The sequence below is a fragment of the Heterodontus francisci genome, chromosome 46 (assembly GCF_036365525.1).
Source record: "Heterodontus francisci isolate sHetFra1 chromosome 46, sHetFra1.hap1, whole genome shotgun sequence".
Lineage (NCBI taxonomy): Eukaryota > Metazoa > Chordata > Chondrichthyes > Heterodontiformes > Heterodontidae > Heterodontus > Heterodontus francisci.
Genome location: NC_090416.1, coordinates 17,191,838 through 17,198,676, shown reverse-complemented (window position 1 = coordinate 17,198,676; position 6,839 = coordinate 17,191,838). Strand labels below are relative to the sequence as shown.

The 6,839-nt window shown below is 47.8% G+C and overlaps 1 protein-coding gene across 4 annotated transcripts in view; it reads left to right on the top strand.

Moving 5' to 3' along the window:
- LOC137356820 (thrombospondin type-1 domain-containing protein 4-like) overlaps positions 1 to 6,839 on the top strand; it is a 134,427-nt gene that overhangs the window by 22,741 nt on the left and 104,847 nt on the right. The window contains exon 1 of one of the 4 annotated variants that reach the window (XM_068022629.1): positions 3,719 to 4,037. The exons of 2 other annotated variants lie outside the window; for them this stretch is intronic. The gene's annotated coding sequence lies outside the window, so the exon portion shown is untranslated. Of the gene's footprint in view, positions 1 to 3,718; positions 4,038 to 4,396; positions 4,477 to 6,839 lie in introns of those variants that run through there. One more of the 4 variants, XM_068022630.1, reaches the window with a different exon arrangement.

The following is a 6,839-nucleotide window of genomic DNA, read 5'->3' as shown; positions in this document are numbered from 1 at the left end:
TATCCCTGGAACCTTTCTGTGTAAATCTCCTCTGCACCCTCTCAAGGACCCGCGCATCCTTCTTAAAGTGTGGTGACCAGAACCGGACGCAGTACTCTAGTTGTGACCTAACCAGAGCTTATCAAGGTTCAGCATAATTCCCTGCTTTTATACTCAATGCCTCTATTTATGAATCCCAAGATCCCTCATGCTTTACTAAACACTCTCTCAATATGTCCTGTCACCTTCAAAGATCGATGCACATGCACCCCCGGGTCCCTCTGTTCCTGCACCCTCTTTAGAATTGTGCCATTAAGTCTATTTTACCTCTTCCTATCCCTTCTGCCAAAATGCATCACCTCACACTTGTCCGTATTAAATTCCATCTACCACTTGTCTGTCCATTCTGCTAGCCTATCTACGTCCTGTTGTAGGTGGTTTGTATCATCCTCACTTTGACACTCCTCCAGTTTGGTATCATTGGCAAATTTTGAAATTCTTCTCTGTTTTCCAAGATCCCAGTCATTTATATGTATCCGAAAAAGCAGTGGGCCAGCACTGACCCTTGGGGAACACCACTGTCTACCATCCTCCAGTCTGAAAAACAGCCATTTACCACCACACACTGTTTTCTGTCCTTGAGCCAATTATTTATCCAGTTGGACACTGACTCTCCTATTCCATTAGCCTCAGTTTTGTTATCCGGCCTTTTATGTGGTAATAAAAGCAAAATACTGCAGATGCTGGAAAATCTGAAATAAAAACCAGAATGCTGGAAATTCCTCAGCAGGTCTGGCAGCATCTGTGGATAGAGAAGCAGAGTTAACGTTTCAGGTCAGTGACCTTTCGTCAGAACTGGCAAAGGTTAGAAAGTCTCTCTCCACAGATGCTGCCAGACCTGCTAAGTATTTCCAGCATTTCTTGTTTTTATCCAGATTTCCAGCATCTGCAGTATTTTGCTTTTATTTCACTAAAAGGGCAGCACAGTGGCGCAGTGGTTAGCAGCACAGCCTCACCGCTCCAGCGACCCGGGTTCAATTCTGGGTACTGCCTGTGTGGAGTTTGCCAAGTTTTCCCTGTGTCTGCGTGGGTTTCCTCCGGGTGCTCCGGTTTCCTCCCACAGCCAAAAGACTTGCAGGTTGATAGGTTAATTGGCCATTATAAATTGCCCCTAGTATAGGTAGGTGGTAGGGGAATATAGGGACAGGTGGGGATGTTTAGGAATGTGGAATTAGTGTAGGATTAGTATAAAATGGGTGGTTGATGGTCGGCATAGACTCGGTGGGCCGAAGGGCCTGTTTCAGTGCTGTATCTCTAAACTAAAACTAAACAAAGTGGGAGTGGGACAAGAGATAACAAAAGTGAAGGTGTTGATAGGACAGAGGGTTCACAGAGAATAACTGACCAGAAGGTCATGGGGCAAAGGCAGAGTGTGTTAATGGTGATGAAAGACAAAGTGTTAGTGCAGAGAGGGTGTTAAATGAAACCAAAAGCACAAACATTGAAAAAAGAAACAGTGGGCAGGCCATGGTAAAAAAAAAAAATTGAATGATGAAATAAAATAAAATAGAAATAAAAATAAAAAAGGGGGGGCCCGTTCATGCTCTGAAATTATTGAACTCAATGTTCAGTCCAGCAAGCTGTAGTGTGCCTAATCGGTTGATGAGATGCTGTTCCCTCGAGCTTGTGTTGATGTTCAGTGGAACACTGCAACAAGCCCAGGACAGAGATGTGAGCATGAGAGAAGTGGGGGGGGGGGGAATGGGAAGGGATGAGGTGTCGGGGGTAATGGAGGGTGGACCAGGGTGTCGCAGAGGGAATGATCCCTTCGGAATGCTGACGCGAGGCGAGGGGAAGATGCGTTCGGGGGTGGCATCACGCTGGAGGTGGGAGGAGGATGATCCTTTGGATGTGGAGGCTGGTGGGGTGGAAAGTGAGAACAAGGGAAGTTCTGGGAGAAAGGGGTGAGGGTAGAGGTGAGGGCCGGACACGGTTGAGGGCCCTGTCAACCACAGTGTGTGGGGGGGCGGGGGGGGGATCCTCGGTTGAGGAAAAAGGGAAGACATATCAGAAGCACCGTCATGGAAGGTAGCATCATCAGAGCAGATGTGTCGGAGATGGAGAAACCTGGGAGAATGGAATGGAGTCCTTTCTGGAGGCAGGGTGTGAAGAAGTGTAGTCGAGGTAACTGTGGGTACTTGTCAAAAGGTTTCTTAAAATCCCATACAGACAACGTCCACCACATTCCCTACACCAACCTTCTCTGTTACTTCATCAAAAAATTCAATTAGGTTCGATCTCTCAGCCCTCCTCCAATTCCCGGCCACTTGCGCATCCCCCGATTCCCATCGCTCCGCCATTGGCGGCCGTGCCTTCAACTGCCTGGGGCCCTAAGCTCTGGAATTCCTCCCTAAACCTCTCCACCTCTCTCTCTCTCTCTCCTCCTTTAAGGTCCTCATTTAAACCTACCTCTTTGACCGAACTGCTGGAAACTTGTCCTGTTATCTCCATATGTGGCTGGCGGTCGAATTTCTTTTGTCTGATTTATATTCCTGTGAAGCGCCTGGGATGTTTTGCTATGTTAATGATGCAGAATAAATGCGATTTGTTGTTGAGAGAGTTCAGGAGAGGGAGGGGTGAGAGTCGGCAGATGAGTTAAAAAAAAAAATGAGGAGATGAGAGCGAAACAAGGAACGGAAAGGCAGAAGTAAATGGGAAAGAAAGAGGGAGAATAAGGCCCCAAGCACTCAGGTGAAGCAGCGATTTACTTGTACTTCTTTCAATGTAGTATACTGTATTCGCTGCTCACAGTGTGGTCTCCTCTACATTGGGGAGACCAAGCGCAGATTGGGTGACCGCTTTGCGGAACACCTCCGCTCAGTCCGCAAGCAGGGTCCCGAGCTTCCAGCTGCTTGCCATTTCAATTCACCACCTGCTCTAATGCCCACGGTCTGTCCTGGTCTGCTGCAGAGTTCCAGTGGACGTCAAAACAAGCTCGAGGAACGGCATCTCATTTTCCGATTTTGGCTTCAACAGCCTTGCAGACTGAATATTGAGTTCAGTCACTTCAGAGCATGACTGGCCCTTTTTAATTATTTTATTTTGTTTTATCATTTTTTTTTAACCATATGGCTGTCTTAAACTTGTTTTTTTTTTCACGTTTGTAGTTTTTGGCTTGGGCTGTTCATTGCTCTGCCATTAACGCTCTTTCTGCACTAATGCTTTGTCCTTCATCACACCATTAGCACTCCCTTAGCCTTTGCCCCATGACCTCACTGGTCAGTTAATCTCTCCTGCCCTCTTGCCTATCACACACCTCTTTTGTTCTCTTCCCCCCCCCCCCCCCCCCCACCCTCCACCCTTCACTTGCCTTAAAACCTATTACATTTCTAACCTTTGCCAGTTCTGATGAAAGGTCACAGAACCTGAAACGTTAACTCTGCTTCTCTCTCCACAGATGCTGCCAGACCTACTGAGTATTCCCATCACTTTCTGTTTTTATTTCCGATTTCCAGCATCCGCAGTTATTTTGCTTTATTTTGGGGAGAATAACGTGCCCCGGGCTTGTTTTTGTCCAGTTCTGATGCAGTGCAGTTACAACACAGAAATGTGGTCCAAGCAGGCGAGATTGAACTGGGGATAGAGAGCTCTGAGCACAGTGGTGAGTCACAGAGCAGAAAGTGGAAGCTTGAAAGTGTAAGAGTGGAAAGTTTTTCCCTGGCAAGATTACAAGGGGAGAAGCAAGCGGCGATTGATGGATTGGTCAATCTGTGCCCAGATCAGTGATAGTCAGGGTTAAACGTGGATCAGTATGAACCAGGACAGACAGGGGTGAGACAGGGATAAACCTGGATCAAACAAGGAGGGCAGACAAGCCTAAACCCGCAGCAGACTGTCGCCAGAGCCGGAGAGGAGTAGAGTCTGGGAGCACACGAGTGAAATCCGGATCAGGCTGTGTCGGCACACTCAGGGTTAAACCTGGATCGCCCTTGTGCAGAAAGACGGGAGTTTGCGGGGCTGAGTGTGTGAGAGAGAGTGTGTGGCTGTGGGCAAAAACGGTAAGAAAAGCAACTGCAGGTTATTTAAGAAGAAAAGAAGGAATAGTAAGTCTGTGTAGTAATGAGAGAGGTGGGATCGGCGCGGGACGGAGATTTCCAAATCTCCTGAAGTGGGTGGTGGGGGAATGTTAGAGCTTTAAACTTGTCTGCATTTAACAGTGAAACAATTTCAAACCCTGCAGGCTTGCAAGTTGCGTTGAAACCTCCTCTCCGACGTGGTACAGATCGCTTAAGTTACAGGGCTCGGGCGGAGAAAGCTCAGCAAAGTTTTGGTAACTGGCCCCAAAGTTTTGTGACTTTTCCAGTTTTTTAACCGTCCTCTTTCTCAGAGAGAGAGAGTGTGTGTGAGATGTTTGTGAGAACTCTTGAGGGACTGGAGTGAGGGGCTCAGGGTGACACCAGGGACTTAACAAGAAAACGGAGTTTGAATTCAAAGTGGGTGAGGCATTATATAATATATATATAAAAAACGCGCGTGTGTGTATATACACTTGGAACAGAATTAGTAACTGACTCGAGTGAGATCAGAGAAGAGCAAACCCCAGACTGGTTTCAAGAGGGATGAAAGGTGAGGGAAGATGAGAGAATTTCCAGAGAGGATGTTTGGAGGGGTAACAACATTGAGATGTACTGCACTGGGAATTTCCTTGGAGTGAGGGGGGGGGGGGGAGGTGGTCTCCCACCCAGCTGCTGTAACGGCAACAGGAGAGGGTTAAAAGCCAGGTAAAGGGGGGGGGGGGGGGGGGGGAGGTTTCCGCTGACCTTACCGCAGATACACGTCCCACTGCCCCTCCCGATCCCCCCCCCCCCCCGTCCCCCAAGGAAATTCCCAGTAATGAAATAGTGACTGGGGTTGTTGACCCAGGATTTCATTGCCAGATGCAGAAGGAGGAGAACCGGAGGTCAAGAATGGAAAGTGCTCCCATAATGTGGCTGGGGAGGAGGCAGGGGGTGGGGGGGGGGGGGGGGGGGGCTGTGTGAGGTGGAGAATCAAACGTTGCTCAGAGTAAAATGTGTGTTGGGAGAATTTTAACCCAGCCCGTTATACGCCCAGCTTGAGTGATGCACTCTCAGGGATCCCCCCCCCCCCCATTCTATCTTCGCACTGTTACCCTAAGAAAGCCACTGTATAAAGTCTTCCTCCTTAGTGTGGAGTGGCTGAAATAGTGAATAATGGAGGTCTTTGAAATTATGAAAGGTAGAGTGATGAGAAATGTGGAGCTCGCTACCACAGGGAGTGGTTAGGATGAATAGCAGAGATGCTATTTAAAATGGCAGCTAGATAACCCGATGAGAGGGAATGGAATAGGAAGGATATGTTGGCAGGGTGAGATGAAGGGGGTGGGAGGAGGTTGTTGTGTGGAGCAGATGGGTCCAATGGGCTGTTTCAGTGCTGTCAGTTCTGTGTCATAAAGACAGAAGTCTGAAGGTCTCAGTTTTGAAGCCTGTGGTGTGAGTGAGAGGAGCCTTCCTACCTCTCGGTGCTTTTCCTCATCCCTGACCGCCTGTAACAAATAAGCAAAAAAAAATTGGAATGTCGGAAATCTGAAATGAAAGCAGACTGTGGTGGCACTGCACAGAGAGAGAGGGTGGGAAGTGACGGTCAGTTGACATCTGAAATTAAAGGGATTCATCTAAGGACATAACTTAAAAACACTTCAGAGAAAGGAAAGCCTCATCTCTTAATTAGAGACAGATTGGAAATAGATGAAATGAAAACTCGGGATGGTAGGGAAGGGGGGTAACAATCTATAAAAATCTGAAAAGGAGAGGATTCGTTTAAAAAGAAAGAGAGGGTGGAACTGGAGTGGGAAATCCGGAGGCCGTGAGCTGTCCTGGCACCAAGGCTGCAGAAATCTTTCTACAGGGGATGGGGTCACGCAATTGAGGAAGTTGGGAGTAGGTTATGGTTAGATTGGCAAGCGGTGGGACTTGTCCCAGCTGCAGTGTTACCCAAGAGGAATCTATTTGTGCAAGGCTCATGCTGTTTTGTTGCGGAAATTGTGGTTGTGGATTTACTCTGAAAAACAAAACGATAGTATTTTTTCACTCTGGACGATTTTTTGTTCTTCTTATTACGCAATATGATCTCAAAGTTTTTGGAAATGTTGGGGGCTCTGCTGCCGCCCGTTTAATGGGAAGTCTGCTTGCTCCCGATTTTCTTTCCTGAAATTCCCGGGCATTCTCTGTTCTGATGAAGCGGTTAATGAAAGCTTAACCCTGCTTCTCTCCCCACAGATGCTACATGACCTGTTGACTATTTCCAGCATTTTCTTTTCTTTCAAATCCGAGGGTAACGAGTGCTGGGGATGGGCTGTTTAACTGTAGGGAGCATCACCGCTCAGCCAGATCTTGCCCTCAACTGGTCAATGCTCAAGGACATTGCAGCAGGGGTGACTGGATGTTGATCAGGAAATCAGGAAATGCAGCTGATTTATCCGCCCCACCCTGAGACCCCTATTGGATTTAGTAGTGACGACCTGATATTTATGACTCTCAGCTGTGGTCATCCCTACAAGTAGAAACATTTTCTCCACATCTACCCGATCGAACCCTTTCATAATTGTAAAGATCTCTATCATATCCCACTCAGCCTTCTCTTTCTTTTCTAGAGGAAAGAGCCCCAGCAGGGCTGCGGACCAAATGCTGGCAGGTGGGATTAGAATAGGTAGATCGTTTTTCGGCTGGCACAGACACGATGGGCCAAACGGCCTCTTTCTGTGCCTTAAACCTTCTATGATTCTATGAAGAATAGGCTGGTGCTGGGCATGGGGAGAGGGAGGGAGGCAAGCAGACGGCCCT